The following is a 10,752-nucleotide window of genomic DNA, read 5'->3' as shown; positions in this document are numbered from 1 at the left end:
AGTAAATGGTAACTATCATCTTCCCCACTGCCTATTATGGTAACAGGTAACAGAAATTCCACCATTCAAGATTTATTTCTTTGGCTCTTTCCCAAAGGACACATCTCAGGCCCTTGTCAGCTGATAATCAGTGGGATAAGGTGGCAGTTGAATTAAGTCAGGCTCCTCAGTAGGCCATAGAGAACCTGGGAAGATTCAGAGAAACTAGCCACATAGAAGGAGAGGGCTTGAACGGGAGGATGACAAGGAGAAACATACTTCCTTTGCCAGCTTCTTGGTTTTGCCTGTGGCTCAGCTTTGAGAATTTCTCCAGCCTCTCCCCAGATTAGCCAGGGTGAGCCTGCCTGAAAGGAACACTCTGAAGATGATTTTCTCAGATAGACGAGACCTGCCTAGCTGGGTGTGCAGCAGAGCAGGGTGGATCTGGAGTTGGATCCTGGCATGGAAAAGTACTGAGGCCCTTTGCCTCTGGGTAGGAGCTGGAGCAGCAATCTGAAATGATCATCCCCAGTCCAGGCCTCTCCAAAGTTGGTCTCGCAGAGTGAAATGAAAACCAGATTCCTGGTCTTATCTGAGAGCTACGTGACTGTTTCCCATCACTCCTCTGGAGCCTGGAATATTCCCAAATTCATTGTCTAAACTTTGCAGTGGATACACTCAGCTTTCAAGTAGGAGACTGTTGTCATAGGTCCCTTCGACACGGAAGTTCTCCCCATTTGCTAAAACAATGTTGTGATTTGAGGCTATCATTCATCCAACAGGTATTTATCAAGCACCTGCAGGGGGCCAGGCAAAGGGCATGCGGGCAAAGGGGTCCCTGTCCTCAGGAGAGCAGGAGGCAGACTTTAAAAGAATTACATCATTCTGCAGAGAGGGCAACAATGGCGACTTCTTCCTGAGTGACAGACAGGAGACGCAGGGGAAGTTTGTCTTGGGGCAGAGAGCACATACAGACCCCGACAAGGGATTTTTCTATAGCAGGGAGAGCACAGGCCCTGGAGTGGACCAATGTGGGCTGAGTTCCCAATACTTCTCAACCATTTCCAGGGTTGTTATGAGGGTTACATGAGATGGTGCGAGGGAAGTGGCTGGTAACTTGGTGCTTGGTCCACAGTAAGGATGTGAAGATACCAGTTATTGTTATGCTTACGGAGATTCATTACTGTTTCCCCAAATGCCTTTCCTACCCCCCAAATCACAAGACAGCCCCAAACTGACCTCTCTGTAGACACCAGGGACCTGTTGAACCGTTACCGCGCGTATTAAGAAGCAACAACGGGAAAAATATCCACGTGTGTCCACTCTGTAGGCATCCACACATGGGGACCATGAAGTCCGAAGTCTGGAAGTGAACTTGACTGCAATTACCACCAAGGTGTCTATTTTCCATCCCGCACAGGGCAGATTCCCAGTAGGAGGCGCCTTCTGTCCTCAGCTAGATTCTCTGACAACAGCCAGCTGCCTATCAGCTTTTTTCTTGGGATCTGAACTTCAAAGGGCTGGACAGTCACCGAAGAAGGGGACCCCAGCCAGATCTCTCTTGGAATTCAAAACAAGCTAAGTTTGAGAGAGGAGGCGGTCCACCTTCTCCCTCTGTGCTTTAGAATCAGGTTGAGACCAACCAACCCACCCGAGTCCTGGGTCCCAGCGGCACGGTTCCAGGGCAAAGCTCCGGGCACCGGGAAGAGGCAGAGCCGCAGGTAAGAGGCGTCCTCCCGAGTTGCGGTTCACCCTCCCCCGAACCAGGCCTCGGGCAGCAGCTTGGGGCTCTAAGCAGAGGCGGGCCACTCGCCTGCCACCTGGTTGGCGGGACACCAACCTGTGCTTCCCTTGGGCGAGTTCTCCACAAAGCTGGGAACCGGCCCCCAGCAGGGGAAGCTCCCGAGCCAGGGCGCCCTCATTCTGTGCGCGGGCGAAGGCACCTGGAATGGACTCCACCCCGACCAAGGCCCAGGGGTGCGACCTGGAGGGCGTTCGGGGGACCCGGAAGGGGGTGAGTAGCCGGATTGAGGGCCTCAGCTGACTCCCTTTTCAAAAACTCCCTTCCTCCTTTCCTACCTCCGCCCATCAGTCACCTTGCAGGGCACCAGCCCTGGGAGGTGCAGGCGGGCCCCAGCGCCCTGAACCCGCCCCAGGGTAGAGAGGGAGGCGGCGGTCTCCCCAGAAAGGGGAGGAGAGGAGGCCGGTGCACCTCGTGTCCACGTGAGTGCCGGACCCAGTAAAGGCGCGGTGGGCGGGCCCGCGGAGCTGTGCCTCCGCACTCGCTTGGGGTCTAGCACTGAGAAGGGTCTCTCCGCTCTGCTTAACCCTTAATTACCTGGACTTGCGACAGAGACACCTCTCCGCACCCCATCCCTACACAGCCAATTTCGCGGACCCGGGTGGGGAGGGGTCAGGGACCTTTTCCCTCCCCTCATCATGGTTTAGCCAACTCCCGGCGGCCTGGGTCGGGGAGGACTTGACCCAGCGCCTCCAGCCCGCACTCCCCCAGCCTACGCCAGGGAGTGGGTTCCCCCCCTCCGCAGCTGGGGCCGCGCGCCCCAGGACGGCGCGGAAGGCCGGCGTGGGGGGTAGGCGGTAGGGTCGACTGGTGGGCGGTGCCTTTCGGGGCCGGAGGCCGCTCCGGGCCGGCACCGCCCCGCGCCTCTCGCGGTCCCTCCCTCCCGCACGCCGGCGCTCCGCGGCCGCGCTTCCTGCGTCCCCATCCCGGTTCGAGAGCGGGCGGCGCGCTCTCCGCCACCGCGCTCCCTCGACTGAGACTCTCCCGAGCCCCCAGCTCCGGGATCGCGGCACCAGAAGGAGACGGCTGGGGGCGGGCCGGGGCCGTGGAGCCCCCGGCTGCCCAGCTGGGACCGAGCAGGACCCGCTGCCGCCCCGGTGAGTCTGCGCCTTCCGCTCCGCCGCGCCCCGCGGAGGGATTGTTCCTCACGGGGCCCCGGGGGGAGTCGACGGCTGTCTGGGTCTGTCTGTCCGTCCGTCTGTCTGAGAGCTTCCTGCCCGCGGTCTGCGGCGGGAGGACGCGGTACTCGCAGCCCCCAGAGCCGCGCCGGGCCAGTGCGGGACCACCCGCCTCCCGGGCAGCGCTGTGAGGCCAGTTGGCTTCGGCTGGGGGAAGGCAGCCGGCCTCCGGGCCCCTGTTGGCGGGGACAGGTGCCATTCGCCCAGCGGGTTTCGAATCCTTGGCCAAAGAGGCACTTCCACCGGTGCTTAGAGCAGAACTGCTCAGTAGATCCCAGGAAACCGCCGTGGTGCTGCCCGCATGAGCCCCTTTCCCGCATCCCTTACTCTTTATGGAAATGGAGACTTTTAAAGGATTTAGGGGTGTGTGTGTGTTTGTGTGTGTGTGTGTGTGTGTGTGTGTGTGTGTGTGTGTGTGTTAGGTACTAGAGGCAAAGAATAAGGAATCGGGCGTGAGCGAAGTGGGATGTAACTCAGGTTTCTTCATCTGGAAAATGGGTGTGATAACCTCCCGGGATGAGATGGGGCATTCACGCCTACCGCATAGCAAATACTACTCAGAATCCAAATCAGATCTCTAGTCTGCATCCCGAAGGGAGGTCTGTGGCCCGGTACGCCAGGTCTGATTAAGAGGGATGGTCACTCTCAAAAGAAATCTTTCCTAGCCAAAGGACGGGGGTCACTGACGTACTTCGGTTTTCCCGGTCTCACTCGGGCCCTCCCTGGTGGGTGGCAGCCGCAGGCACCTGTGCAGCGGTCTGAGGAGCCTGTGTGTCCACGGGTCGGGTCCTTCCTAACTGTGCTGGTGGTCCAGGAGCTAGGAACCGAGGCATGGCTGAAATGGGATGGGCGGGGCCCGAGCCAGCCTAGGCGGGCGCAGAAGAACGATTGCCCTCTAGGGCTGGCTTCTGGCTTTCATTTTGAGGGAGTGACTTCCAGGATGGCTTCCCTAGTTAAGGGTTGGCTCTGGGACCTGTGAAAGGCTTTCACACTTTGGAGATGTCACACAGGGATCTCGACTTAAGCTGATAGGGCCAAATGGAATTGGGAGGGGGCCCCTTTTCCCTCCAAATATGTCCCTCCCCAGCTTGCCAGAGGTACCGCCCAGACTGGGAGAAAAGGCAGAAGAAAGAGAAAGGGAAGGAGGCTGGTGGTCCATCTGTTCCTTACGGTGTCCTAGGCTGACAGAAATTCAATAATTAGGGTCTCTTGGGCATCCCAGAGGGCGGGGCCTGCCCCAGGGATATAGGGCCAAGGGGCCTCAGAGAGCTCCCAGCCTAGTGAGAAGTAAATGGCAAATGTTGTAGAGAAGTGGCCATATAGTCAGACCCCACCACTCCCTGGATGTGTGCCCCACAGTGGGCTATCACTTTGCCTCTCTGAACGTCGGTTTCTTCATCTGTACAATGGGACTAACCTAGGGTGAGGTGGGACATTCATGCCTGGCACACAGCGAGTATTCTGTAGGAAGTTACAGGGTTAAAGAAGAACAGAACACAGAAAGTAACTCAGAGCAAAGCATGCCAAGAGGTCCTGCTAAGAAAAGAATGCTGGTGTATTAACAGTAGAGTGTCTCAGGGGGATGAGGTAGGAAGGGTGTCCAGGCAGAGGGAACAACACAAGCAAAGGCATGGAGGTATGAAAGTACATGAGGTGTGCTGGGCTGGGGGAGGTGCTCAGGTAGTGGCAGGTGGGTTTATGAGAGGATGGGGGAACAAAGGGGAGTGGAGGGTCTGGAATGAACTGGACTGGATCTGCAGGGCCACGTTACTGCCAGTGGAACTTTATTGAGTAGACATTTCAGAACCATTACACACATGTTGACTGAACACCTGCTGTGGGCCAGGCACTGTTCTAGGTGCTCAGAATATAGATCACTGAGCAACAACAACAAAAAGACAAAGAAAGACACAAATTCTGTTCAAGATCTTTAGGCAGGAGAGTTATTTGATCCTATTGATGCATTAGGAGGATAATTCTGGCGATGTGGAAGTTGGATGGGTGTTTGGAGAAGGCTGCTAGGAGAGAGGAGGCTGGTCTGCAGGTTGGTGGGGACAGTGGGAATGAAAAGGGGGGATGGATTGGAGCCCCACACAGGAGGCAGAGGTTAACATGTGGCCTTAACATGTGACCACTGGTCAAGGGTGAGACTTGTGGATTCGGTATGAGGCCCAAACTGCCAGCCTGTCTTCTACCACAGTGAGGTGGCAGGTGCCGGGGACCGCGGCAGGGCCCAGGCCCCTCCAGCTGTGTCTTTCCAGCTCTCTGGCCCCAGAAGTCACACGGCCCAGGAGTTTCTGGGTCCATGTGAGGGATGGCGAAGCCAGCAGCCCATCTCCTGTTGACATTTGCACTGGGCTGCCCACCCCTTTGGGGGCTCCTGGTTTCCTGGGTCTCGGTTCTGGTAAATGTCCTTCCCTCCCTCTGCGGGGCTGGCAGTGAAGCCCTCAGAACTCTCGGGCTGGAGGAGACCGGGGCTCCAGGACCTTTGGCTCTGGGTTTCTCTTCCCCCTGCTCCAAATTAAGATGGAATCTGAGGGACTGAAAAGAGTTTTCTCCCTAAGTGCTAGGAAAGTTCCCGAAGCGCAGTTGCCCTCTAACTGGGGACATGGTGCAGGGTCTGCTTCTGGCTGCGGGCCTTTGCTTTCACTTTTGTTGCGTATGCTCTGAAGCCTTGAGGAGTCCTTTTTTGCAGCTGACAACTGTAAAAGTATCCTTCTCCAGGTTATAAATCTCTCTGGGAGGTGGGCCACACACGGCTTTTCACCTGCCACGGGAGGACCCTAGAATGTCCTCTCATTTGACAAATGAAACAGAGAGGGAAAGGAACCTGCCCAAGGGCACACAGCAAGTCAGCAGCAGAACCAGGTCGAGGTTCCTCTGGGTTATCCCGGGAGGCCTGGCCACCTGCAAGTCAGAGACTTGCTTTAGGCCCCAGTTTAGTCCTGGGTAGGTGGTTTTATCACCATCTTAGTCTTGCCGGCCGCTTCAGAGAGTCTTGCTCCTCCCCAGTTTGGACAGGTAGCTTGGCTTAGCCTGGCGATGTGTTTTGTTCCTCCCTCCTCCTGTATTGAACACTTGGTGCACTGGCTGCCCATCCTGGGAGCTCTGGTTCCGCAAAGAAACAGGTCATTTGTTTGATTTGTCCTGCTTCAGGTTAGGCTGCCCTGCTCAAGACGCTGACCCCAGGTAGTGCTCCGAGGGTCTCTGCTAAGTGCCTCAGGCTGATTTTCAGCTCCTCCCTGCCCACAGCCCCAACCCCTACCTCCAGGCGCTGGCCTGGCCCTCATCTTCTAGTCTGTTGTGTTTACGTGGGCTGAGCAGCTGCAAGTTTCCTTGTTCTCTCCTGCCCTAGATTTGTCAGACTTAGCAGCCCTTCCCGCTGAATGCTGGGCCTTTTTGCTCTTAGAATATTAGAGCCAAGAAGGGACCTTAACCATCAGAAAGTCCACTCTACTTATTTTACAAATGGGAAAATTGAGGCCCAGGGAAGGGAAGGGAAGGGAAGGGCTGGGCCTGAGATCAGAGCCAGGACTAGAACCCAAGTTCCCCGATTATGTCTTGATTTGGGGGTTGGTTCTTGAAGAAAAAAACAAAACAGAACAGACCCCCCCCCACCCCCGCAAGGTCCCCTTTCTCCCTACACTTCACACTGCCAGGTATCTGGGGACATCCCAGTCACATGTCCAGAAGGAATACATGCGGGGGCCCCTGGAAAGCAAGGAGTGTGTGTGTGTGTGTGTATCTGTATATATCTTCACATTTTCAGGACCTGTTTGTTCAAGCTGACTTTCACGCCAGTTTGTAAGCTAGTGATTAAACTTACCTGTCTCTCCCTGAACCACACTTTATAATGTTCCACATAGAAAACTTGGAAGGAAAACATCTCCATATGCTGGCAACCACTGTTGATACGGTGATGTTTTATTCAAATCTTTTTGTTTGTTTGTTTGCTTGCTTGCTCTGCTATTTCATATCCTGGTTTTTTTCAATTCATCATCATAATGTGTATTTTCCCCGTGTGATAATTTTTTCACACCGGTTCTAACCTGCCAGTTTCACGTGCTGTTACCATCTGACGTCTGGAGGCCAGATTTTTGTGTTGGCTCTGTTGAACACGTCAGTAGCCAAAATCCTGTAACCCTATGCAAATTATTCACCACTGTGGGACTTCAGGGGGCCCTGAAGTCCCACAGTGCATCACCTCTGCATCACCATGGCTGTTTGGGAAAGGGCTGTGTTTACAAAATCTAAAGCAAACAATGATTCTCAGTGAGCCTCTTGGAAATGGAGGACACCAGCCATGGGGGTGGGGTGGGTGTGACCCAGAGATTACAGGAGGGAGGAAGAGAGTTTTGTGTCTTCTGATCTTTTGCTGTGTTGGTTTGAACCTAGCCAAGTGCTCCCACCTTCTTGTCATCACCCGTTGCCCTAAATCTCCCCAGGACTCGGCACTGGGGTGGCAAGTGCAGGTCCCTAGAAAAATCAGTATTTGTTTTGCTTGTCTCCAAGCCCTGCCTTTTGGAGAGCAGGTGTTTCGGTGGCAAAGATGTGCAGAGAATTTGTTACCTGCTCAGGTGAGGTCAGTCACTCCACCCTGGGGACAGGATCTCCTGGCATCTCTCCTCCTCTACCTGGATCCCAGCTTTGTGAATGCCATGTAAATTTCCAACACTAGAAGTGATCTGGGAGATTCCCCAGGCTAACGTTTACAGACCACAGGCAGAGACTTATTCATGGGTTTTAAAATCAGGGAAGTGGTTTTCCACGAGCTCTTTTTAAGTGAAATAGAAGAAAGTAGACAAGCAAACAGAGCATCTCCTGTCATGAGAAGTATTCTTTAGTAAAACTTTCTTAGCTATTTGTAGGAGGCTGTGCACTGAGTCACCGGACAAATATATTTCCAACGGCGGGGTAAGAACCTTGGGCAGCAGTGCTCCGGTCCACTGGTTTTTATAACTGTGATCCTGGGAAAGTTGGGCTTCCTTGGACGGGTCCCAGAAGCAACTCAAGGGCTTGCAGGGACAGGGCTGAGTGATGGGAAGCAGGGCCAGCTGGACAGAAACGCTGCTCACGAACGTTCCAGATGTCAAAGTGCGACAGATCCCTTTAAAGAGATCCTGCGACTTTAACAATAAAACAAAACGGCAAGTTGGAAACTGCGGCTGGTCTAGCCAAGAAACTGAGGCCAGAAAACAGAGTGACTGGGGCCTGCGCGGGGCGGGGCGGGTGGGCTCTCAGGCCTGGCGATGATGAGAGTCTCCGGATGAGGCACTCAAGTCAGTATCAGAGCTGCAGGCCCAAAACACACATTTGCTGTGCAGCCTGGCTCTCCTACAGGCCATGCTGGTATGTGCACCAGGAATTCATGTTTATCATAAAGCCTGTAGCTGTCATGCCAGCGGTCCAGCCTTGTCACAGTGCACAAAACAGTCCATTTGTTCACTGCCAGCATTGAAAACATATCACAGGGTTGGTTAAGCCTTTTTCGAGGAGGCATTTCTTCTTTTTTAATGTCCCCAGAGCTTCACTAATAGAATAGTGAATAAGTGATGGGCTCAAAGTCACCCAGCAAAATCTTGCCAGAACCAGGACAAGAATTCACCGTGGTGAGCAAGGTCCTTTTTTTTTTAGGATCGTGATCTCGTAGGATGTATAGTTCTGGATGTGTCCAGAAGGTTCCGCCATTTCTTCTATTCAGGACATAGAACCAGGTGGCACTAAGGCTTGGTGGGTTTTATGTCTTGGCCGCTTTCTCCTCTTCACATCTGGTCTGAGAGGGAGAGAGAGGGAGAGGCAGAGAGAGCATTTATGTACCTTGCCCTTGATCCGTGTTTTCCCCGCCCCACTGGCCAGGCTTTGTTGGTAGAGTGTGGGCGTGGTTTCTTGAAACTTGGTTGGGGGTGGTGGGTGGGAATATGATAAAAAAACAAACCCCTTGCACTTTCAGACCCTGAAGATTACAGCTTCATTAGCAGCAGTTTGGAGGGTAGCAATTAGCTGCCTTTGGGGAATTGCTTTCAAACAGTGACAGATGCAGATTGTACTATGGGGGGATGGGGAGGAAGTCTTTGGCTGCCACAGACAGGCATTTTAAACAAATGTACTGATATTACCGTGTGCTGGTCACACAGCTGGTGGTGAACTAAAGAGGCCAGCTCAGCCCTCCAGGTGGGCCAGTCCTCCTGAGAGTCACCATTACAATAAGCTGACCAGGGATGAAGACACCCTGGAGCTCAAAGGAAGTAGTTTAACCCACTCTTAGAGAGTTAGTTTAACCCACTCTTAGAGAGTCAAGTTCAGAAAGAGTGAAGTCTAAGCTGAAATCTCAAGGGGAAGCAGAAAGTCAGCAGCAGAAGAGGGTGCACTTGGCAGGGCACGGCCTGTGCAAAGGCCCAGAGGCGTAAAAACAGCTTAATTCACACCGGCTGATACAAGATGGGGAGGGCAGGGGTGGGAAAAACCATTTACATGATTTCTTTCATTCATCCCGTATCCACTGAGTTCTTTCTACAGGCCAGGTGTTCAGGGTTTTGGAGGAGGAGTTGGGGAGAAATGTTCCATAGGCGAGATGGGGTTCCTGCTCTCCTGGAGCTGAGGCCTTAGTGGGTGGGAGGAGGGGTCAGTATGTTAGAAAACAAACAAGTGAAATAAACCCATAACCATATCAGTCACTGAACTAAAATCTTAACTGCTTCCCCACTGCCTGCAAGATCAAGTCTGGGCTAAGCTGCTTTGAAAGCTCTAAAGATGGTTTCTTGAAACTTGGGACTCCTTTGAGTTCAGACTCAGTTTACCTTTCCAGACCCGTTCTAGCTGCCCCTGCCCATCTCCACACCTCCAGTGAGTCTGTCAGAAGGAACCAGGAGCCACTTCCCACTCACTCTCCTCCTCCCACCCCTGACCCATAGCCATGAGCTTGGATGGCTTTTCTGCCTGGACTGTTGTCTGTCCTAGTCAAAACTGGAAAAAAAAAAAAAAAAAAAAAGGACGGGATAATTTTAGATTTATAGAAATGTTGCAAAAAATAGTCAGAGTTTCCGTATACCCTTCACTCAGCTTCCCTAGTGCCCATATCAAAACTAAGAAATTCACATGACCAGTGACTGAAGGACAGACTTTATTTGGATCTTACCCATTTTCCCACTGTCATGATTCTGCTTTGGGATCCAGTCCCAAGACACCACCTTGCATTTAGTACCCACGTCTCCTTGGTCTCAACCGATCTGTAACAGTTTCTCAGTCTTTCCTTGGACTTTGTGACCTTGAGAGCTTTGATGAGTACTGGTCAGTGTTTTGTAGAATGTCCCTCACTTTGGGTTTGTCTGATAATCATCTCATGATTAGACTGGGGTTTGAGGTTTGGGGAAAGAATACTACAGAGGTGAAGTGTCCTCCTGACATCATGTCAGGATTTACACGACACCAGCATGACTTATTGGGGATGTTAACCTTGATCATTTGGTCAAAGTTGTGTCTACAAGATTTGTCCACTATAAAGTTACTAAAGCCCCTTTTTGGAAGGGGCTTTTAAAGCATGATAGTAAAAGATCAAATTATAAAAGAAACTCCTGAAAGTGATGGGTAGATTAGGCTCCTAAAATTTAAAACATTTAATACAGCAAATATTAAACTGGAGTGATCTTTGCAACACACAACAGGCAAGGGGCTCTTTTCTGAACACATTTGGGACCTTTCCCAATGAAAAATTGAATGCCCTAGTGGAGAAATAGGATTAAGAAGGAATGCCAGTGATTCCTTCGATAGCTCAGTTGGTAGAGCGGAGGACTGTAG

The 10,752-nt window shown here is 52.7% G+C and overlaps 1 protein-coding gene across 2 annotated transcripts in view; it reads left to right on the top strand.

The window, feature by feature from the left end:
* Nucleotides 1-1,500: 1,500 nt before the first annotated feature.
* Nucleotides 1,501-10,752, top strand: part of TMEM51 (transmembrane protein 51) — a 48,681-nt gene continuing 39,429 nt past the window's right edge. Inside the window, exon 1 of one of the 2 annotated variants that reach the window (XM_064494043.1) lies at nt 1,501-1,700. The gene's annotated coding sequence lies outside the window, so the exon portion shown is untranslated. Of the gene's footprint in view, nt 1,701-2,646; nt 2,878-10,752 lie in introns of those variants that run through there. The other variant, XM_031464109.2, reaches the window with a different exon arrangement.

This window comes from Camelus dromedarius, chromosome 14 (genome assembly GCF_036321535.1).
Source record: "Camelus dromedarius isolate mCamDro1 chromosome 14, mCamDro1.pat, whole genome shotgun sequence".
Taxonomy (NCBI): Eukaryota; Metazoa; Chordata; class Mammalia; order Artiodactyla; family Camelidae; genus Camelus; species Camelus dromedarius.
This window is presented reverse-complemented; position numbering and strand designations above follow the sequence as displayed.